The sequence below is a fragment of the Arachis hypogaea genome, chromosome 1 (genome assembly GCF_003086295.3).
Source record: "Arachis hypogaea cultivar Tifrunner chromosome 1, arahy.Tifrunner.gnm2.J5K5, whole genome shotgun sequence".
NCBI lineage: Eukaryota > Viridiplantae > Streptophyta > Magnoliopsida > Fabales > Fabaceae > Arachis > Arachis hypogaea.
The window spans coordinates 5,136,807-5,160,435 of NC_092036.1; the positions used below are offsets into that span (position 1 = coordinate 5,136,807).

Below are 23,629 nucleotides of genomic sequence, written 5' to 3' on the forward strand. Positions count from 1 at the left end.
CTATAAAAGAAACCTCCATCTTGTGTATCAAAAAACTTCCATCTTCTCTATAAAAAAACCTCCATAGTTGTCCATAAAAAACCTAAATTTATATGTTCGGTACCCGTGTGGTCCAATTTTAGATTTACAAAATGAGTTTAATTCTGAATCATTGTGTTACATCTAAAGATAAATGTAAACGAATATCTGTCGTCTTTAAATTTCATGAATATATTCTTTAGTTATTCTAAATGCATGGGACTCAAACCACAATTCTCTTAATTTGTAAACAGCTAATAATCTGGAACACGTCCAGCAAATTTAAGTGATGATGCCATAAATACATAAAATAAACAAATATAGCTGAGCCACATTGGCAGATTCAGAGAAGCAACTCAGTTTCTATAGCAAGAGAAAAGGAAACATTTGGAATAGAGGTCTGTCCACATACAAGTGCAACAGGAACAATTGCAACAACGTCCGGCATCCAGAGACCAGACAAGAGGGAAAAGGAGAGCCTTTCTTTTTATATTTACTTATTTATTATTTTAAACTATTAAGGGTTTATAGGGTTTTTTGGGTTTAGATAAGTTTTATCTTTTAAAAACTTTGTCAATTTTAGTGTATGTCTTGAGTCTTGACTCGACTCATGACACATTTTTCGCGTTTCAAAATAAGAAAAAAACTGGATATTGTACGTCCGATTTTCAAATAACTAACAAGTGTAATAGCCAATGTCATGCACGTGATAAGATTGAAATTACAATTTTAAATTTTTTTGTTAAGATTAATTTAAATTATAATAATTTAATTAATAAAAATGTAACATATTATGTATTGTTTATTCTTTTAATCTAATATTAAATGTATTAATTCTAAAATAGTTATTAATTAGTTTTAGTAATTTATTTTTTTCAATAAATCAAACATATATACTCATTGTGACCATAAATAACCTAGTAATACGTAGACCCACCAATAAATTTTTATATGTTGTTTTACTGTCAAGTAAAAATATATCAAAATCAGTTCAAAATAAATAATAAATTATTAGAGAATTCTAATGCACAAAATTCTCTAATAAACAATAAATAATTTAAACCCACTAAAAAATAACTCAAAACTTTTCTTTGATACCTGAAAAACATATACCTAAAATAATATTATATCAATGTTAGTATATAGTTTTACAATCATCGACCGTATTTACTATACGTGACTCTTTCCTAAAAGTTATTCTACATGCGTGTGCAGTCAAAAGATAAATTACTGGATTTTATTTTATTTTTCTAAATTACTATAATTATGCATTATTCATTAAATGCTACTTGTAATATAATTGTAATATTATAATATAATTATAATAAAGATATTTTTCTAAAATAAATTTAGAATAGAGAATAGTGCTTTCATTTTGGAGAGAAAATGAATTCATGGGAATTGACACTTTACTTTTATTAGTTGATAATGTATTAAATATTGATTTTATATAATTATAATATAGATATTTTTCTAAATTAGTATAATCATGCATTATTCGTCAAATGTTAATTGTAATATAATTATAATAAAGATATTTTTCTAAAATAAATTTAGAAGAGAAAATAGTGATTTTGTTTTAGAGGAAAAATGAATTCATGAGGAATTGACACCTCACTTTTATTAGTTGGAGGAAAAATCCAGTTTTAGTATATTTCTCGTTATTATATATTTTTCTCTAATCATATATCCACTTTTTTCTTTCCTTCGTTTCAGCATTTTGAACTTGGGTTTAACTTAGCGTAGTTTTCACTTCTCAGTCATTCTATTAGATGTAGTTGATAACTATTGAAATTCTTTGATTAATATAGGAGAAAAATATATTATTATCTGATAGAATTAATATGAGTATATTTTGTTATTAAATACATAAAATTAATGTAAAATAAAATTACACATAAAAAAAAGTAAAGAAAATAAAATTAAAATAGCAAAAACGATAAAAAAATTATTTTTACAAGTTTATTGTGTCATTTTTATGTATCGAAGATTAGAAAATAATAAACTTTTGACTAAATTAATTTTGTATTTGTTGTATTCAAATTAAATAAGTAATAAATTATATTATTTTAATTTACTCCTTAAATTTATATATCATAAAAATCAAACCAATATACATAATTTTAAATTGTGTGATACATAAATATCTAATCAAATCAATTAGTTGATATAATTAATGCATCATAATGAATTATATTTAATGAGTTAAACAAAATAAATTAAGAAACACACTCAGAAACATGCTACGTTGACTTTATCATTAAATGTAAAAAATTGATTTTTATATAATAAAATCAATAATATAATAGATGGCGAGAAAGAGAAAGATAAACATTTTAGATCCTAGGTTGTTTCATTTGGATGTTGTAATGTGGGTATCACATTATTTTACTTATTTTACCCTATGGACCTTTTGTAACTTTATTTTAGTATCAATAGAATTTAACTACTTTTAGTAATAAATTAAAATCCAAAATAAAACTGAAAAAAAGTAAAGAATATAAAATTATTGATTGAAATTTTATTTTATTTTTTGTTATTATAACAGGTATTTTTATTTAATATACTAACACCGTACAAAATTAATCGTAAAAAAGTATAAAATATAAATAAATATACTGAATTAAGAGATAAAATTATATTTGTTATCTCATTTTTACATTTAGCAGCACAATAGAATATCATGTACTCAACATAATTTAAGATGCAAGTTATAATTAATTATACTTTTTGTTTTAAAATATTTAAAATTAATCTTAATATAAATAAAAATAATTTAAAATATTAAATAAATTAATAGAATAATATAAGTTAACTATTTTTTTGATTAATTTTATTATTTTTTTACTACCTTTAAAATTACAACCTTTTTTTTTTAAATTTGATCGTGAAATAAAATTAGAATTGTTGGTTTACACCATTAAAAAAAATAATACTATGCAATTACATTTGTACATATAATATATTCCTAAATTTTTATATCAAAAACTTAAGATTCTGTATTTCTTTGTTTATGCTATAAATAAGTATTATTTACAATGATTCGTATTGATTTAAAAGCTTAAAAACTTTTGTACGTATTAATTTTATATTTAATATTAAAACATTAAAATTTACTATGTTATTTTACTATTAATGTATGTAGTATTACATTATAAAATATAAAAATTAAAATGATTATTATATAGTTTAGATGGATTGAACTAAATATAAAAATATAAAACATAATTGTATTAAATTTTAGTAATTTTAATTAGTTAATAATATAAAATAAGATAAAAGTGACTATTTATAAGTGAATAGTTTTAGTTGATTAGACTAAAAAAATCGAAAAACACATTAAATAAGAAACCAAATTAACTTTAATATTAAATTCATTAATACGATTTTAATTTTATATAATAGTTAGATAATAAGTTAGTCAAAGCAAATGGAAGGATGGCTTTAATTAGTATTTGATAAAATATTCATTTAGAATAATTAAAAAAAGTAAAAGTATGATATTATTAAAATAATACATTTTTGTGTTTAAAATATATTTAAATAAAATATTTGTAAAATATATAATTTAGAATAACATAGTTTCATGAATATTAATCATTAATCAATTATGGACTAACATAAAATTATAATACAATTTATTGACGAAAAATAATCAACAGTTAATATTAATAAATATAAAAATCATCCAAACACTTTGATTAAAAGTATGAATGGTTAATTATTATTTATTATTAAAAATATTTTGTTCATAACTAAAACTAAAAATATAATTATTCAGATTTAGATTTTAGAAAAATAAACGTATAAGTAATAAATAATCTATTTTATCATGCATATTATAAATTAATGAATTAAACTAATTGATATAATGAATTATATGATATTTAAAAAAAAATAAAATGAATAAGAAGAAAATAAAAAGAAATAGAAGAGATAAAAGACTACAAAAAAAATAAATTGAGTGTGAGAGTTTTATTTTTTTTTTACAAATTTTATATCACATCCGTTTCAATAATAATAAATAAAAATATGTAACACCCTCACTACCAGAATGTCACGCTTCCGGCTGTGCCACTCTGATAGCAAGAAGTATTACGACTACTTTACATACTAAATATTAAAATAGGAGCCTGTGACACAACACCGTATCGCTAATTTCTTTGAAAACCGGAAATAAATACTTTATCTTAAAAAAAACAAGCAGGCATAAATTCATATACAAGACTTCTTACATAATATCTTATAATATAATATATATAAATCATACAACTCCTATCCCTCTTGCAAAAATTGTAATAACAAAGTCGAGGGAAGAAAATAAACTAATTAATACAACATATAAAACTAAACGGAGTTTAACTCTTCTTAATGCTTCTTCATCCGGTTCCTGAAAAAGTAAAGCTGTAGGGGGATGAGAACCTAACCACACGGTCTCACCACGGACTTTTAAAGTTGTCATAAGAAGATATTTAATAAGAAAACTGTTTTCAAGCTCAGTGATTATCATTGCCTTATGAATCTTTTAAAACCAATAGGTAAGCGTTCAAAACCTTTTCAAAAAAAAAAACAATGTTTAATCTTTCAGAAATCCAAAACCTTTCATTTCTTAAAAGAAAATCTCAATCAGAAGCCAACCACGCAATCAACAACACAATCATTAATTCAGCACCAAAGTTCATTCTCAAATGTAGCACGCCAGAACAAACACAGGCAAGACAGACAAGAAAAGCACAAGTAGGTAGCAGTTACAGCAAATAGATCAAGTAGCAGTTAAGAACAGTTTAGCAATTAGGCAAATCCAAACAAGTTCAAACCCAAACAAAGCATATAAGTGCATATGATGCATGCCTGTCCTATGGCTGATGAGGCTCATCTGTCGGTTATCTAGCCAACCCGACAAGTTTGAATTGTCCTTAGACTGTCCCTCGACGTACATCCCCAAGAGTCTATGCATAGCTTTTTCTCAAATAATCAATATTACTCAATGGGGGTAACATTCCCGGGAATTTATATAGTGCCCGGTCACACTTACGTCCTAGGGTCAACAGAGTATCGAGTTTTCAACCTGGTACACGTGGCGGCAAGCCACGACACTTAATCCAGGGAACCTCGTATCTCAGATATTTCAAATTCATAAGCCAAATGAATAATTCAAAGATCTTATCTCAACGTTCTCAATCCATATTTCGACATCATCATCATTCATCAATCCAAATCTCATTTCCAAATTCGTTCAAAAACCATATTTCAAAGAAAATCCTCATCATCCTTCTTTCCATTCCGTTCACTAACAATTCCTAATCCAACACATAACTCTTCCTTTAATAAATGAGGTAATCTTAAATCATTTAATACTTAAAATTAAACCTTTTAAAATAACTACTTCAAATGAAACTTCTAATTTTATAAAATTTTGGTAGCATCTCCTCTAAAACTCGGATTCTGCCACCCTTTTCGGATCCCATCCAAACATTTCTCAAACCTTTTCTTAACCATTTCCAAATCTCAATCATTTTCCAAAATTCAACTAGTTTCAATATCAAATTATTTTTCAAGAGAATCAATGCCAATAATAAATCTCTTTTTAAAATCAAACCAGCTCAAGTACTAAATCATTTATAGAGTCGGACTAACTCAAAATTAAAATGTTTCTAAAACTCGTTCATTTTCATATTTCAAATTATTTCCAAAACCGATTCGTTTACATTATCAAAAATAGCTTCAAAACCAAGAAAGCCACTTTTCGTAATAATCAACTAAATAACCTTTCAAACTAATTTCTTTTCAGCAATCACAAACTACTCAAGCAATCAAGCAATCAGTCATTCAGTTCAGCAAACAACCACATTTAGAAGACAATCATAATTACAGACATATGTTCTCTCACATTAATATCTAGTTATCACAACTCTATAATATAAATTAGATTTTAAGAAAAATCTCTACCTCAATTATTCGCAATCCGCATAATTAAATGCATTGAATCCCTTTTTTCCCCGGCTCATCATAGCGGCAACCACAACCGCAGTTCCAAACCACTTTTGCAACAACCATAGTTACTCTAATCGCAATAAGAAATAACCGAAACTCAATCAAATAGCAAATAACATTGCAAAATCCTCAATAAACTATAACGAATCGCTAACAGCGAGAATTCCAAGACAAGAAAAACTCACTGAATCAAGAGGGAAATAAAAGTTGGAGCTGTTACAAATCCGATGGCCAACACCGGCAAGAACGGGACCTGACAGAAATAATGGAAAGTGAAGGTGATGCAGAATAGCTATGGTGGTTAATCCAATCAGCACCGAGAGCGGCGTCAGTAATTCCAGCAACAGTGACCATGGTTACAACAAAATAGAGAATTTAAACTCAATGGAATCGAAAACAGAAATGAATTCAATGGAATTAGAAACAAAGACCGCTTACGATAAAAGAACGAAACAGCAGCAATAGGAGAGGCAGCCCCCTTCTCTCCAGTCTGTGATTCCAGCGACCAGAGGTACGGCGGTTGTTCCCCAGTGACAATCGATGGCGGCGGCTGAAGCTTCTTCGACAGTGACTAAAACCAACACGCAGAGACAATAAGGTTTTTGGAATCTTAAACGAAGGTAAACCAAACTCAAAAACCCTTACCGATGGTGAATCTCAGTGGCGGCAGCAGAGCTTCTCGGCGGCAGAAGCGCGGCGGTGGCTGAGCACGGGTCTCCCCTTTCTCTCCTCTGCTCCCGAGCTCTCTCTCTCTCTCTCTTTCAGTCTTGACGAACCGCGATGGCGCGGGCTGAAGGTGACAGCGCGAACGGCAGCAACGGGACTGGAAGCTTCTGCGACGCAACGGCGGCGAGCCTAGTCACGCCGCCATCGCTTCCTTTTCTCTCCGTCGCTCCCCTTCTCCTCCTCTTGTGCGTGACGACGACACGACTGCGTTGGCAAGGACGACACTGAGCGCGGCGCGGTAGCGAGCGGGACACGATTCTGAGTAGCGCGGCGGTGGCTCCTCTCCGGCGCTCTCTTCCTCCCTGATTTTCCCCTTCCCCGTTTCCCTTTTTCTTGCCTTCGTTTCTTTCTTTCTTTCTATCTTTCTCTTCTTCTTTCTTTCTGAAGGATGGAACTAAGTTTGGGTTAGGAAGTGGCGGTGGTTAGGTTAGATTAGGAGGGGGTTATAGTTTAATTTGATTAAAATTAGAGTTTTATTTGGGAATTTAGAGTTAAGATAAAATTCATATAAGTAATATAATAATTTTATAAAATTAAAAGTAATAGGATAATTGAAAATCTGTTTTAATCCAACACTAATATTTATTAAAAATACTATTTAATTATTAATTTACAAATTATTCTCAAATAAATAATTCTAATTCGATAATTATAGATAATATAATTAATTTTTTTTATTCATAAAAATTAAAGTATTAATTTCTAGAATCACAATTATTTAAATTAAATCATATAAATTTTTATTATTTTACGATTCCTAAACTTTATAATTTAAATATGCAAATTACCCAATAATTGTAAAATTAGATAAAATTTTTAATTTAATTATCAAAAATTGATTTAATTAGCTTTAATAAAATAATTTCTGAAATTAAAATCTTTAATAAATAAATAAATTGAAATTAGTTCACAATAAGATTTTTCGAAAATTCTGAGTCTTACAAAATACATCAACTTGATATCTAAGAGAAAATAATGAGATAAAATCATAACACAGTTCTAAAACAAAAGCTTAAATTAAACCATAATATCATTGCACAACACAAATTGAAAGTAATTTCACACTATAATATACCACACAAACAGATAAATGACTTAAGCTTAATTACGGAATTTTTTTTATTTATGCATACATGATAACACCATGGTCTATAAATGCTTCATGGATAACATATCATATATTGCTCTAAATGATGAGCACGGGAGTTGCCTTCTTGCAACGACGCCTCGTAGGAAGAAAAAGAATTTTTGTAAAAACTACCTAATGAAAAAAGTAATTGGTAAATGAATGATATTTTTTTCTAGCATATATGGTCTTTTATAGTGGTAAAATAAAAATAGAAGGAATAAAATTCAAGCACAAATTTAACACAAGCAGAAACAGAAAGGAATAAATTAACAAAGAAGTAGATGGTGGTTTCTCAAAAATTCAAAGCACAAAAAAGTAGATGCAGATGGCAGAGACAGCAGCGGACGGTGGTTCCTCATGTGGCGGCGGCGAGGAGAGTAGAAGAAGAAGAAGAAGAAGAAGAAGAAGAAGAAGAAGAAGAAGAAGAAGAAGAAGAAGAAGAAGGAGGTGGCGGTGGTGCGGTGCGGTGCCGGATGGCAGCAAGGCGGCGAGACTGCGGCGGCGGGACAGCGGCTTCCCTTCCCCCTTCATCGTCATCATAATCAGAGTTCTGGAGGAGGCGGCGGCGACGATGAGGTCACGGCGGCGACGACAGAGACTCCCCGGCGCCGTCCCCCTCCCCCTCTTCCCCTCCCCTCCCCTCCCCTCCCCCTTCGTATACCCTTTTCTTCTCCCACCCCAACGCGTTTTTACGCGTTTTCTTTCTTTTTTTAATTTTATAATTTTTATTATTAAACTAGGAATAGGGATAGTTTAGGAATAAAATAAAAAATTTTATTAAAAAGGACGATTTTAATACAAAAAAAACGTTAAGGACAATTTTAAATCCAAAAATACAATAGGGACGATTTTGATTATGGCACTAAACTTTAGGAACCAAAATTGTACTTATCCCTAATCATTATAAGTAACAAATCATCTATGTTATTATGTACCTTATAAATTAATGAATTAAAATAATTGATATAATAAATTACAATTATTTGATTGATATGAATTATAATAAATCATGTGATATTTAAATATTTAATCAAAGTAATTAGTTGATATAATAATTTACTGTAATAAATTGTATTCAATGAATTATAAAAAATAAATTAAAAAACACGTTCAAAAGTAGTGATAGATCCAGAAATTTTAAATAGTGAGGGTAAACATATAAGATATAAAAATAATAAAAAATATTTATAAATATATCAAAATATATAAAAAATAAATAATATAAAAATATTAAATATTAAATAATTTTTATGTAATCACTATCAATATTAAGATATTGATAAATAATAGTATGGTTATTAATTTATCTTTCTGTAAATTAAATATAATAATAATAATAATAAATAAAATTAATCAAAATATAAATATGTTATCTTCTAATCATTAATAAAAGTGAAATATATTTTTTTATGAATTATATACAATAAATGATATTTTAGAAAAAAAATCTATACTAAATTTTTCATATCCTCATTATATATTTTATAGATTATTTAATTATTATTTAATTATTTAATAAAAAAAGTCAAAAAATTAATTTCAAATAATAATAATAATAATAATAATAATAATAATAATAATAATAATAATAATAATAATAATAATAATAATAGTATTAGTTACTTAGATAGATAAAAATAGAAAATGCGTTAATATTTTAATTGATTTTTATTTTAATTTATGTTTGAGAACTAATTATCAAAATAGATATTAAATCCGAAATTCTTCAATTTACTGGTAAATATTAAAGGAAAATTGAAAAAAAATAGAGATATAACCTTTAACTATATAAATTTATTAATTAAATAATGTTACAATAATATTTTATTTTTATTAAGTTAATTTAATATATAATTTTATCTTATATTTTTAGATACAAATTAGAGTCTAATTTTAATTATTGATAGTATAAAATATTTTATATAATTGTTTAATTATGTCTATTTTTTTGGATTATCATTTAGGTGAATGCAATCAATATGAAAGATAGTTATTTTTTATGATATGATATTACGTCATTGAATATTTGTGTAAAACTATTTTACACTAATAGCATATCAAAATTATAAATTGTGCCTTAAAAGGATCAACTTCGATGAAAAACGAAGAATACATTCTTATTCTATGAAGTAGTAAAAGAAAAATAATAAATATAAAATTATGAGTTGACTCTCAAATTTAGATTCATGTACCACAGAAAAACACTATATATGAACTTTAGTAAAACAAAAATAAATATGTAAATTATTTATTATTAAAATAATTTTTATTATATACAGTAATGACACATCATATATTAATTTTGTTAAAATTATATAATTTTTCATAATATGATTAGAATAATTATCTTCTATCATAATCAGAGAAATTCTGGACAATGAATAAGAATATTATACCTGATATACACAGATTGAAATAGAAATATATGTCTTGAAATTTAGAAATATAAATTCTATTATATCTTCCTAAACAACTCTACACTAATAGCCGGTGCCATGTCGTATTTTTCAAGACTTATATTTAGGAACATATAGAATTTTAATAATAATACATGGGTAATTAAAATAGTTTATATACGAATTTTTTAAATTATTATTATTATTATTATTATTATTATTATTATTATTATTATTGAATAATAAATAAGAATTAGAATTATATTAATATATTTAAAATTAAAATTTGATCATTTTATGATTAAAATTCAAATATTCTTATCATGATTATTACGACCGGTGCAATTATTATATCATTATCATATATTATTATTATTATTATTATTATTATTATTATTATTATTATTAAAAGTATTTTCAATTGATAATTGATAAATAGTTTAATAATACATTAAATATTGATTTGATATAATTATAATAAAGATATGTTTCTAAATTAGTATAATTATGTATTATTTATTAAATATTAATTATAATATAATTATAATAAAGATATTTTTATAAAATAATTTAGAATAGAGAATAGAAAAGTTTATTTTGGAGAAGAAACAGAGTCACGAAAAATTGACACCTCACCTTCATTAGTTGGGAGAAAAACCCACTTTTAGTATATTAAGTAGATAGATAGATAGATTCTATTATATCTTCTTAAACAAACCTAAACAACTCTACATTAATAGTCCGTGCCATATCGTGTTTTTCAAGACTTATATTTAGGAACATATATAATTTTAATAATAATACACGGGTAATTAAAATAGTTTATATACGAATTATTATTATTATTATTATTATTATTATTATTATTATTATTATTATTGGATAATAAATAAGAATTAGAATTATATTAATATTTTTAAAATTAACATAATTAAAATGACTAAAAATGTTTAAAATTAATGTGTGTTATTAATATCATAAAATTTGATCATTTTATTATTAAATTCAAATATTCTTATCATGATTACTGCGACCGGTGCAATTATCATATCATTGTCATATATTATTATTATTATTATTATTATTATTATTATTATTATTATTATTAAAAGTATTTTTAATTGATAATTGATAAGTAGTTTAATAATTCATTAAATATTGATTTGATATAATTATAATAAAGATATTTTTTATAAAATAATTTAGAATAAAGAATAGAAAAGTTTATTTTGGAGAGAAAACGGAGTCACAAAATATTGACACCTCACCTTCATTAGTTAGAGGAAAAATCCAATTTTAATATATTAAGTAGATACTACACTCTCTTGCTAGTCTTGTAAGTTTTTTCAAAATATCATTGTATTTAACTATTTTCTGTTACTTGAAATTTTGTTCTATATTTAGTGTATACATAAATTTATTTGAATTTTTATTTTTATTTTGTTTAAAAATAATTTGTTTTATAAAATATATATGTATAAGTATTTATAGTATATTAAATAAGGACACATAATAAGTTTATTATTAGTAAAAAACTTAAAATATTTTTATTTAATAAAAGATAAAATAAATGTATTAAAATTTTAAATTTTTTAATTTATAAACTTAACATATACTCTTAGCTTTAGAACACAAGATAGATAAATCCATTAAATAATAATTGAGAAAGATTTTGTTCTTAAATATTTTTTTATTTAAGACATGTACTTTTTATTAATTAAACAAATCCCAACTCTTTATTTATTATATTTTATATTAATAATTTAGATAAGATTTAGAGTTTATAATGAATTTTATTTTTTATGTTTAATGACAAGTTAATTTTCAAAAAATACTACACTCTTTACTTTTTTTTTTCTTTTTTCCCGAATTGCATTAGATTCGCCTTAAAAATAGCTAATTGATGAGAAGGATGAATTACGACAAAATTATTAACAATGATATAATTTAAGTTATATTCAAGATGGAGAAACAAAAATTTATATAAAATAATAATAATATTTGGGAAACGAAAAAAAATTGAATAATATTACAGATTTAAATTTTTTTATGAATCAAATCCAATCAAGTTAAAACAATAAAATTTAAAATAATACCAATGAATTATAACTCAAATGACATAATCTCTCTATACTTAAATTATTTGGACTAATTTTTTTATTATCTTTCTAACATTATTGAATAAGAACTTTTGCCAATTTTTCAATTTCATAAGCATGAATTTCTGCGGTTAATAATTTTGTATAAAATAAATAATTTCTTTCAACTTTTTATTCGATTCTTTAATTTTTTTAAATAAATAAAAAATAATGATCATCGTATCTCCTATCGCTTAAAAATAGATATTTTACACTCAACATTGTATATCCAAAAATTGTACCTTGCATGAGTCAGTTGGCGCTTGGCTCTTAGATCATCTCCAATAGGAAATTTATCTAAATTTTTGTTTATGGTCCACCTGTCATAAAAAATAACTCCACATCAGCTTTTGTATCATAAACAGTAAATAGAAACTCAAAACAACTATCTCTTCTCTATTAGGAGGAACTAACTTTAGTCCTGTTGTGATCCCACTTAATTAATTAATTAAAATACTTAAAATTAATGTAATTAATTTTTTCAATAATATAATTTAAATTTAAAAATTTAAAAATAATTCACTATTAAAAGATATTAATATTCAATAAATTCATATATAATAATAATACACAATATATAATTCGGGGTTACACTAATTTGTAAAATTACTTAATACAAAGAAAAACAAAATATTAATTTATTAATAATAACGATAACATAATAACGACTAGTTTCTAACGGCTATTTTTACAACAGCTAGTTTTGTCATGGCTAAATTAATATAATAATATAAATATAAATAATATTTAATATTAATTATGATATAAATAATTAATATAAATTATTAATTAAATAAAAATTTAATCATTTAATTTATTTAATTATTATAATTATTAATAAATTAATTATAATTTAATTATTTAATTAATTATTAGTTAATTAATTAATATAAATTATTAATTAAATAAAAATATCAATATTTAATATAATTAGTCATTATAATTATTATTGAATTAATTATTATTTAATTAATTAATACAATTATTTAATTAATTAATATTTTATATAATTATCTATTTTTTATCTAACTTATCATTTGACAAGTGTAGATTGTCTAATAGAAATCCTCATTCAAAGAGATTCTCTCATTTTGAAATGCGTAAAGGAACTCAAGCGAGTTCCACTCCAAAGCTTCATCTCTCTTTTCTCTCTCACAAAATGAGAGGAGGGCTTCAAAATTTTGTCCATTAGAGATGCTTTTAGTTGCAAAAGTCAACAAGTATTTCAAAGTCCGTTCAAGGGATGTTCAAAGTGGGGCAATATTGTGGCAAATAATTGACAATCCCTAACTCATTAATTAAAGATGACAACTGACAATTTATTTGATATGCTTTGGTATAATTCAATTTTTATTAACTTTTTTGTCTTGTCACCCATATTTATATTTGAGAAAGAAGGATCCCGCACTTGTCACCCATATTCATACTTTCCCATTTAAATTAACATGCATCCCCATTCTATTTCATTTGGGGAGAAAGGTTTTCTGTTTTCCAATCAAGTGTTTTAAGAATGTGATCTACCCTCCGCAAGATTTTCCCCCAAAAATATGATTAAATATATCCAAAGAATCAAGCATTTGTCTTTTGGGTAGGAATTATTTAAAACAGGATCAGTATAAAACAGTTTTACGCAATGCATCTAATTATTTAAAAATAAGTATTTATATTTACCTTGTGAAATCATCCAAAAAATAACATAATTGTATGTCCTAAATGCTAAAAAATTTACACAGTCAAAGTGTCACAGTACATTAAAATTAAACTATAATAATAATAAAAAAAAGAAAGAGAAAAGATTTCACTTTATACTTGATTTCATGCTAAATCAAAACTCACAAGAGACACGGATTTCTCTTCTCTTCGGTCTTTTTTTTGTTTTGTTTTGTTTTAGTTGCTTCCTTGACTTCGTGTTCAGGGTTCTCCTTGAGTTGGTGGTATATGGAAATTGATTATAATTATATAGGAATTGATTGGTGTGTTTGAGGAATCTTTTTTGTTATTTTTTTTTATATTTTTCCTTAATTTTTACACTTATTATCATATAAAGAATACTTTAATTTTTATAATAATTTTTAACTGAATGTAATAAAAATATATAAAATAATATTATATTAAATTTATTTATATTCTTATGATATTAAATAAATTATTTATTAATATGAATATATCTTATATACTGTATTCACTAATTTATTTTAAATACATATACCAAAAGTATTAGATAAACTGATTTATATTATTTACACTATATTTTTTATAATAATAAAAGATAAAACTTAAAGTTTTATAAAAAGAAATTTGATATAAATAATTTTTTTAAAATTATTTTTGGTTATAAATGATATTAAACATAAAATTATTATTTTTTTAGTTAAACTTTTAATTTCAATATAACACTTGAGATGTTTTTATTAAAAATGATAAAAAAAATTAAGGTTACGAAAGATATAATACATTATTTAATTATACAAACTAGAGGTTTTGGAATTTGGAAACCAACACGTTGATGAGATCATCATTTTATTTATATTATTTGGAACGAACGACGAAGATGACAAAGTAGCATAATTAAATTATTTGGAAACTCCTATTAGCCTGCTATGACTATGACCTTCTTGTGTTCATTTCTATAATTTCTCACACTTACTATATTCTGTGGCGCTTTTTATTAAGGCTTGGGACTCTATTTGAATCCTCATCAACTCCCTCTCTCCCTGGCACCCTTCCTCTTTTTTCTCTCCCACAACCAAATCGAAACAAAAATACACACAAAAAAGGATTCAATTTGCGTGTTCGACAGAGTTATAGAAGCAATACCAGCCATGGATGTCAGGTAACGGGACTCCTTCGACTACGTGATCCCTATGTATATTATCATTGCTTTAGTGTTTATATTTGTACTTTGCTCTGCTCAGTTATATTACTTTAATTTGGTGAAACTTAGGAACAGAACCGACTGCACTGGCCAGTTCGGTTTCAGACTAGAACTCATTTGCGGTTTTAATTCTGAATCATTGTGTTGCATCTAAAGAATGTAAACAAATATATGTTGTCTTTGAATTCAAATTTACATATACCATTCACCATTCATTATTCACGATTCCTGAATATATTATTTAATTATTCTAAATGGGACTCAAACTACAATTATCTTAAGTTGTAAACAGCTAATAATCCGGTAGAGCTCAAGTTGAATGCCATAAACAACACATAAAATAAACAAACATAGCTGAGCCAAACCGGTAGATTTAGAAATGCAGAGTCACAGTTTCTAGCAAGAAAGAGCGAAACGTTTGAAGAAGAGTAGAGCTCTGTCCACAAGCGCCGGAGCAACAATGCAAATTTCAACGTGGAGAGGGAAAAGCAGAGGCCTTTCTTTTTAATTATTTATTCATTTATTATTTTAACTTTCAAGGGTTTAGAGTTTTTTGGGTTTGGATAATTGTTATCTTTAAAAATATTAATTTTAGTTCATGTCTTGATACATTTTTTGGATTTGAAAATAGAAAATGGATATTGTGACTTCCAAATGACTAATGTCACACTCCCTTGCTAATTTATAAATGATATGGTGTAACGATTGGCTGGTTTATATTTAAGGTTTATAAATTTATTATTAGTGAAAAAATTTAAATATTTTTATTTAATAAAAATAAAACAAATGTATTAAAAATTTTAATTTTTTATTAATAATAAATTTATCACATATTAGCTAAACTTTAATATTTATAACGTGTGCTTAACATTAGGGTTGTATATATGGTCCGGTCTAATCTGAAGATTCGGTTTAGATTCGAACATTTTAAGGATTAATTTGGTATGATTTTACGAGATTTAGGATCAGCTAAGGGTTTTAAAAATAGACCCAATCATTATTTAGAGTTGGGTCCGGGTCAAGGCGAACCCAGTTTCATCCGATCCATGTGCACTCTAAGAAAATTAAAAAAAATATATATGTTTTAAATTAATTTCGATATTATGTTATATTAATTATAAACTTATTAACATTTTTTAAATTAAAAAATATCAAATTAGAATTTATAAACAAATTCAAATTCAAATATAAATATCAACTTTTCTATAACAAATTTATTCTTCATAAATTAGTATATCATACATAAATTTTTTATAAATCAGAATTTATAAAATAATAATCATTTTTTGACTATTAAAATTGTAATACTAAATGAGCTGGCAGTAACATAATCTGTAAAATATAATTTTATGAGTTAAATTAGAACATTTAATATTTTAGAAATTAAAGTATACACAATTATATTTTCAAGAATCAAATTCAAATCTTTTTCCCTGTAGTAGTACTAGTAACTGGTAATATAGTTCTATTTAGTAACAATAATCTTCGAAGAGGTGACCTTATTGATCTTTTTTTTTTTAAAGAAAGAGTCTTCTAAGAAAACAAATGCTTAAAATGATTTGTATATTATTCAGGTTTTGTAAATCAAATCGGCTATTAAATTGATAAACTTAGATATTTAAATAATTAGATAAAATAAAATAATATATTTTTATATAAAATATATTTTTAAAGAATATTTTTTAATTTTATATTATTTGAAATTGGTTCATTGGTAAAAAAACAAATTAGATTTAATGACTCTTTAACCTATTTTAGGTATGCTCTCAAGTTTTAATTAGGGCTGGTAATGGATAGGATAGAGTAGGGTTTAGACTCTACTCTAATTCTAACCGCGAGTCGAAAATTTTTTTAAAACTCTACCCTATTTTATCCGCGGGTTGAGAATTTCTCAATCCTAATCCTACTCGCACTCTAAAGTTCTAAACCCTACCCTATCCGACTCTATTCGTAGAAACATAAAAAATTTTTAAACAAATATAAAATTTAACCATTCCAAATTTCATACATATTAATAAAATAGAAAATAAAAAATTAAGTTCAAATAAAAATTAAAAACAATAAAATCTTAAAGAAATTCAATATAAAATTATAAATAATATGATCATCAACTAACTTAGTGGTTATTTCAAGTTTTTATAAGAGGATGATTGTGAGTTCAAGATTCACTTTCTTCACTACATATATAACTTTTAGCGTATATATTATATAATATATTAGGGGTGCGGGTAGGGTAGGGTAGAGTCAGGGACGATTCCAAGTGTAGGGGTGTGGGGGTAAGCACCCCACTACAATTTGAAATTTTTTTAGTAGTATATAGTAATATTTATTTTTCCCCATTAAATTATTAAATTTGACCTTACAATCATTTTTTACTCAATTTTTGGTACTTAATCATCAATTTAAAAATTTTATATTAGATATTCGTTAGAATGATTAATTCTCATATTTAAACGAAATTAGTGTTTTTTTTAAAAAAATCAACTCAAAAGAATATTATTTATCTTCTTTTCAAATTAGCTTTATTTTTTTCGTTAATTATTACGTAGCAACTGTATTAATTAAAAAAAATTTAACTATGAATATCAATAAGAGTCGGCTTCTAATTATGTTAGGAACTGAATTTTTAAATAATTGTTTAGTAATATATATGGAAAGAGAGAAATTTTGATAATAGTGTTAAGAAAAAAATTATTTAATTTTTTAAAAATATAAAACCTAAAATAATAGAATTTTAAATTATATATTATTATTTAAATTATTTTTTAATGTTTTAATTTGTATATTAGATATTTTAAAAGCTAATCATATTTTACAATAACAAAATATAATCATAATAATAATCATACTATATGTACATGAAAAATAATTATCTGTATAAAATATATATTAAAATATAAAATATACATTGAAAATAAGTTAAACAATACATGTATTTATACACAGATATATAATGGTTAATAGATAATTTAATATTTAATTTTTTATATACACATATTATTTTTATTATAAAAATTATCATCATATTATATAAATTTTGTCCTTACTACTAAATTTTTTTGAATTTGTCATTAAATAACCCTAAATCCATATTCTACTCGATAGGATAGATAATCCTACCTTAACAATTGGTCCGAATTAAATATCTACGAGTAGAATATATATTATAAGCCCTACTTTCAATCGATTTTTTATGTTAAAACTTAGATATGTCTAATAACCAATTTTCTGTTAATCTAATTAAATTGACCCGTTTAATATCCAAAGAAGCGTGAATAGTATAATCTGATATGCTGCTAATAGACTAGTCAATCATTTTGAAAGTCACAAAATATTTTACATAATGAAGATAACGGTAAATAAATAAATATTTTACACTTAATATTGTAACTTAAGTAGGCTGATAAAGTGAAAAGTAAAAATCTAATCACTCATAGATCAAGAAAATAGAATAAATATATTATAAAAATTATAATTTTAATGATAATTAATTTATCATTTTATTTTAATAATTTCCTCACTTTAAATATTTTTTTAACAAATCTAGCTTGCATGACTTGGCTTTTAACTGCAAAAGTCAATAAGTATTAATTTTATTTTATTTACGAATTAAGAATCTTTTAGCTCTAATTTTATTCGCATTCTAAAATTTTTTACTCTATCCTAACTATAAGAAAATTATTTTTAACACATTATTTAATCATTTCATATTTCATAAATATATCTAAAAACAAAATACAAAATTAAGTCCATATTAAAAATAAAAGCAAAAAATCACAATAAAATTCATGTAAATTTATAAACAGTGTAATCATCAATCCATCAATTTTACTATATATGTACAAAATTATAAATGGGGTTGAATGGTTCAATCTCTTTTAATTTTATTGTGTATAAATTTTTAGTTACATACTATAATATATCAGGATAGGGACAATGATCGGATTGAGTTTGACATAAATTTGGACCTGACACTACTTGCAGGCTACAACTCAACCCACACTGTTTTTAATCTGATTAGTTATGGATCGAATTGCTAATCTTATTTGAACGAATTGGATCGAATTGGATTTTCACGAATAGGATTAGTATTGTAATTTATCCAAATTAATCGTATATGACTAATGTAATGACTATTTTATTTTTAATGTATAATATTTATTTTATTTTGATAATATTTATTTTCAAAATATATAAATCCATTACAATTTTTTAAAAGATTTATCTGTTTTATTATAAAAAAATAATTAAAAAATTCACTTTATACTTGATTTCATCCAAAATCAAAACTCACACACACCGTTACCACTCGCTAATCATAGTAGTGTATGCTGATCTTGCAGCTTGCAAAATCTAGTCAATTTGGTTGAAGATGCAACTGCAATTTTGCGTGAAGCTTTACCTGTTAATCCCTACAAAGAGCACCTGTTAGCAATGTTAGTTTACCACATTGCTAAATTCTGCTCTCTCATTGCTTCAAGAACACCCAATCCCAGCTGGGTGACTGCTACTCTCCTGATCAGTTCCACTCTCATTGCTTTCGAAGCCATCTTGTGGGTCGTAGCTGATCACTTCTCGTGGTTCGTCACAGCCAATGCAACTTTGTTATTCATAGCAGTGATATGCTATGTTGTGTTCCGCCAAAGAACTCGCCAAAGTTGATGCTGCTGGTCATAAGGTTGGTTGGTTCAGATGACATAAAATTATTGAATATCACACATCATGCAATACTAGTCTATTCATTTAGATTTGATGGATTCCTTCTTCCTCCTTACATTTTCAATTACTATGTTGTGTTGTGACAAAAAGAAGAAAAGAAATTGGATGTTTATTATTGTTCTGTTTTTGGTGAGTTTTCTTTTTCTTTAGGGTGTACTGTTTGCCGTTTACACATTGTTGAATGAGAATACTGGTTTCCCCAGCATGGCTTATTTTTACCATCTTTGTCTGATTCTCTGATTACTTGATTGCTTTGATCTTCGTTCTATGCTAAACATTGTTATCATATTTGATGTACCTTGGGACTTCCAGGTATTACATTTCAGTCTATTTTCATCCAAAAGCTTACTAAAATGTGGCCTTTTTTGGTTATGATATGTTCTAGGAAGATTCTAACTTAAGCTTTATGGTCAACTTTAAGTTCTCACATTCTAGCAGAGGATGCATGATATCTTGTAAAAGAAGCTGAATTTTGTAAAATAACAATGTTCTTCAGATGCATAGTTATGAGATAGTCTGCTGGTTGAATATACACAAATGAGGTACAACAGGGTGGTGGAATGTCGTTATTTGATCCATATAACTGACCCACCTAGTAGAATAAAACTTTGCTGCTGTGGTGGTTGTGTTATTCTACCGAAACAAGAGATAGATCACTTATCATGATATACATATATATAGAAGGTGGATGGCTTGCTATACTAGTCTTTTGACCCTTAGGTAGTTACCATGTCTGTTAGCAACAGTTAGTGCCTACTGCCAACTGTCATCAGCAAAGATTCTGACACTAATCATACTCTTCACTTAGGTCTAGTCTTATTGTACTCTTATGTCTAGTTTTGTTGGGAAAAAAACCCAATTTGAAAAGAATATATAGTAAGAAAGATGATATGAATATAAAACACAACATATATAAAGTGAACAACCAACATATGTAAAGTTTTATTTCTGATTTCTCCATGGTTGGAGTGGTCATCGGTTCAGCGCCTGCATCATACAAAATGGAAACAAAGATGGTGATAAGTGAAAAAATAATTGGTAAAATTTGATGCTCAACTTAAACATGTTTGATGCTGGTAAACTAGATATCAATCATGTGCTTCTTGGTGCATTCATAAGCAGTCATTCCAACAAGCTAAAATCTGTTTCTGAGAATTTGGTACTTCATGTTTCAGGCTCATAGAATTAGAAACTATCCAGTAAAGAAACTACTCACATCAAATACTCAAATTTATCCATCAATACATCATATTCTTAGAAGTATTATACAACAGAGTTCCTAATTAGAGAGAGATATACCTTTAATGGCTTATGAAGCATGGAAAACTATGAGGTACTTTGAAAGAGAGTGAATCTGTGATAAAAAAAAGTGATTCATGTTATTGAGGATCAACTGAAAAGCATGCATTTCAATAATAAGCATTTTAGGACTTTCTAGTTTAGGCAAACAAACCATTATTCTTCAATATTATTAGTTCATACAAATATAAGCACAAAGAAATGAAAGTAAATATATATTGAAAATGATCACACATACACTCGGTCTCTTCAAAACCATTTTCATCAAATCAACAAGATGCATCCTTTAGGACAGATATTAGACAGCAAATGAAGCGGTGGCCCAGAACTTTAAAAGCTGGACTTCATCCAACCACTGAAACTCATTTCTGTTTTCTCTTTTCTGCAACATAAGCTCTACTCGGGAAAGGTAATTGCAGTGTAGTGGCAGAGCAAACTTGATTCTGCTGCAACTTTTTGTGCTACACTTTCATAGTCCTATCAACAGAAAGGGAGCATAAGTTGGACTGTAAAGCTAAAGCAGGAATCTCCCTCAAGTTTAGCAGCAACACAGAAGATTATCAAGTTTATAGCCCGAAATCAGACAAGAGCATGGTAACAAGGGATGGGACAGAACAGTGCAATGTTGGCATATTTTTCTAAAAAATAAAATAAGCTTTGCTTCAGAGGTATTATAGAATTTTCATATGGCAGTCGAAAATCCGATCTCAATGCTGTTATTTGTTAATAAGAGATTTTAACAAGGATCATGAAGGAAAGGAGTTTATAAGTAAGATCCAATTGAAGAGTATATGTGCTTTCTTCACATCAGTTTTCAAGATTAATGCACTCACACAATTCACAGACTATAGTTTCTTGTAGTATTTGTAGTTAAAAGGAGATAGTGGCAAGCTTCAAAGATATAAAGACATTACAGAAATTCCAATAAACATAGAAAATGGAGGCTCAATCCTTTGTATAAGACAAATATATGGCAATAGCAAACAACAGGAAATTTAAGCAACTTTCTTAAAGCTATTCCTAACTAACAACGGGCAAATTCAAAATGAAACTCCTTTTGTACTCTATGCCTTCCTTCTTCTTACTTTTTTTTTAATAATTACTACAAGTAGCTGATTAAGATAAATTGACAGAATTACAAAGTGTAATTAGGACGAAAAAGTAATAATTCTCCAAATTAAAGTGTTGATGCCTTGCCTGATTTCCTTTAATTTCCATCTACAGCTTGCTGTTCCATAAAGTCAAACATCTTGCCATAACACATGGTGACAAGTTCATAGATGGAGTCATAGTAGCAGAGCAATGTAAGCATTGATATAGGCACATTGATGATGAAGAACCCTAGAAATTGACCAGCGACGATGAGCCACAAGAATGCTTCAAAAGCAATCACACCTGAACCGTGGAACAGAATAGTAGTTAGGGTGTTGGGTCTGGGTGCCTTCTTTGCAATCTCGTGGCAAAGTTGAGCCACCAAATAAAAAAAGAAGGCTGGCTTGTGTTCTTGAAAGAGATTATTAGCAGCGGTTAAGTCTCCATGAATCATGGCAATTGCTGATACACCAATTTTGTGAGACAATCGTAGACGCTGTTATCGGTCTCGCTCTCACTCGCAAAGCCGCTGCAGTGTCATGAATCACACGCGTTAGGGTTAGCTATGGTCTATGTGAATTGTGAAGGGACCAATGAATAAAAGAATCCGAGTTTTGATGTAAGCTACCAGGGATGGCAATTCATACCATCCTATGCGGCTGTCTAATTCGGTCCAATTCGTTCAAGTAGATTACGGTCTGAGTATGTTTGTGGGTAAGGTGTTTTTTACTTTACTTTATATGCACTTTAAATATAACATATATTTTATAAAAATTATGTATATAGTGAAAAAAGTAAGAACTGAACCCACAATTTTTTATATGTAATGACTTACAATAAGTGAATAACTACTAAATTAATTAATTAATTTAATAATTTAGAGTATTAGTTTGTTATTTTTTATGTTATTAATATGTATAAAATTTGAAATGATTGAATTTTATATTTACTTTAAAAAAAATTTAATATTTCTGCGGGTAGGGTAGGATTTAGAACTTTAGGGTGCGAGTAGGGTTAGAATTGAGAGATTCTCAACCCGCAAATAGGATATGATAGAGTTTTAATAAAATTTTCAACTCGCGGGTAGGGTTAGGGTAGGATTTGTCCTACCCTACCCTACCCATTGCCAGCCCTACAAGCTACAGAGTTTAATTAATTGAATCCCGTTAGGGAGACAATGAAAAAGTTATACAATGGTTACAATGGACTATTTATTTGGTTCAATATAAATTAAAAAAACAAA

The 23,629-nt window shown here is 26.3% G+C and overlaps 2 long non-coding RNA genes across 3 annotated transcripts; both read right to left on the reverse strand.

Annotated features, from left to right (window-relative positions):
• Positions 1-4,176: 4,176 nt before the first annotated feature.
• LOC112791786 (uncharacterized) lies at positions 4,177-7,172 on the reverse strand. 2 transcript variants are annotated; one of them, XR_003197283.3, is made up of 5 exons: positions 6,658-7,172; positions 6,451-6,583; positions 6,198-6,265; positions 5,968-6,082; positions 4,177-4,422 (listed from the first exon to the last, which is right to left on the reverse strand). It is a non-coding gene; the product is annotated as an uncharacterized lncRNA (long non-coding RNA). The 2 variants fall into 2 exon arrangements; XR_003197284.3 differs by having other exon boundaries at positions 6,198-6,304; positions 6,658-7,162.
• Positions 7,173-20,465: 13,293 nt separating this feature from the next.
• Positions 20,466-23,096, reverse strand: LOC112791795 (uncharacterized). Its single transcript, XR_003197285.2, has 4 exons — positions 22,492-23,096; positions 21,533-21,771; positions 21,295-21,349; positions 20,466-20,982 (listed from the first exon to the last, which is right to left on the reverse strand). It is a non-coding gene; the product is annotated as an uncharacterized lncRNA (long non-coding RNA).
• Between the last annotated feature and the right edge of the window lie 533 nt (positions 23,097-23,629).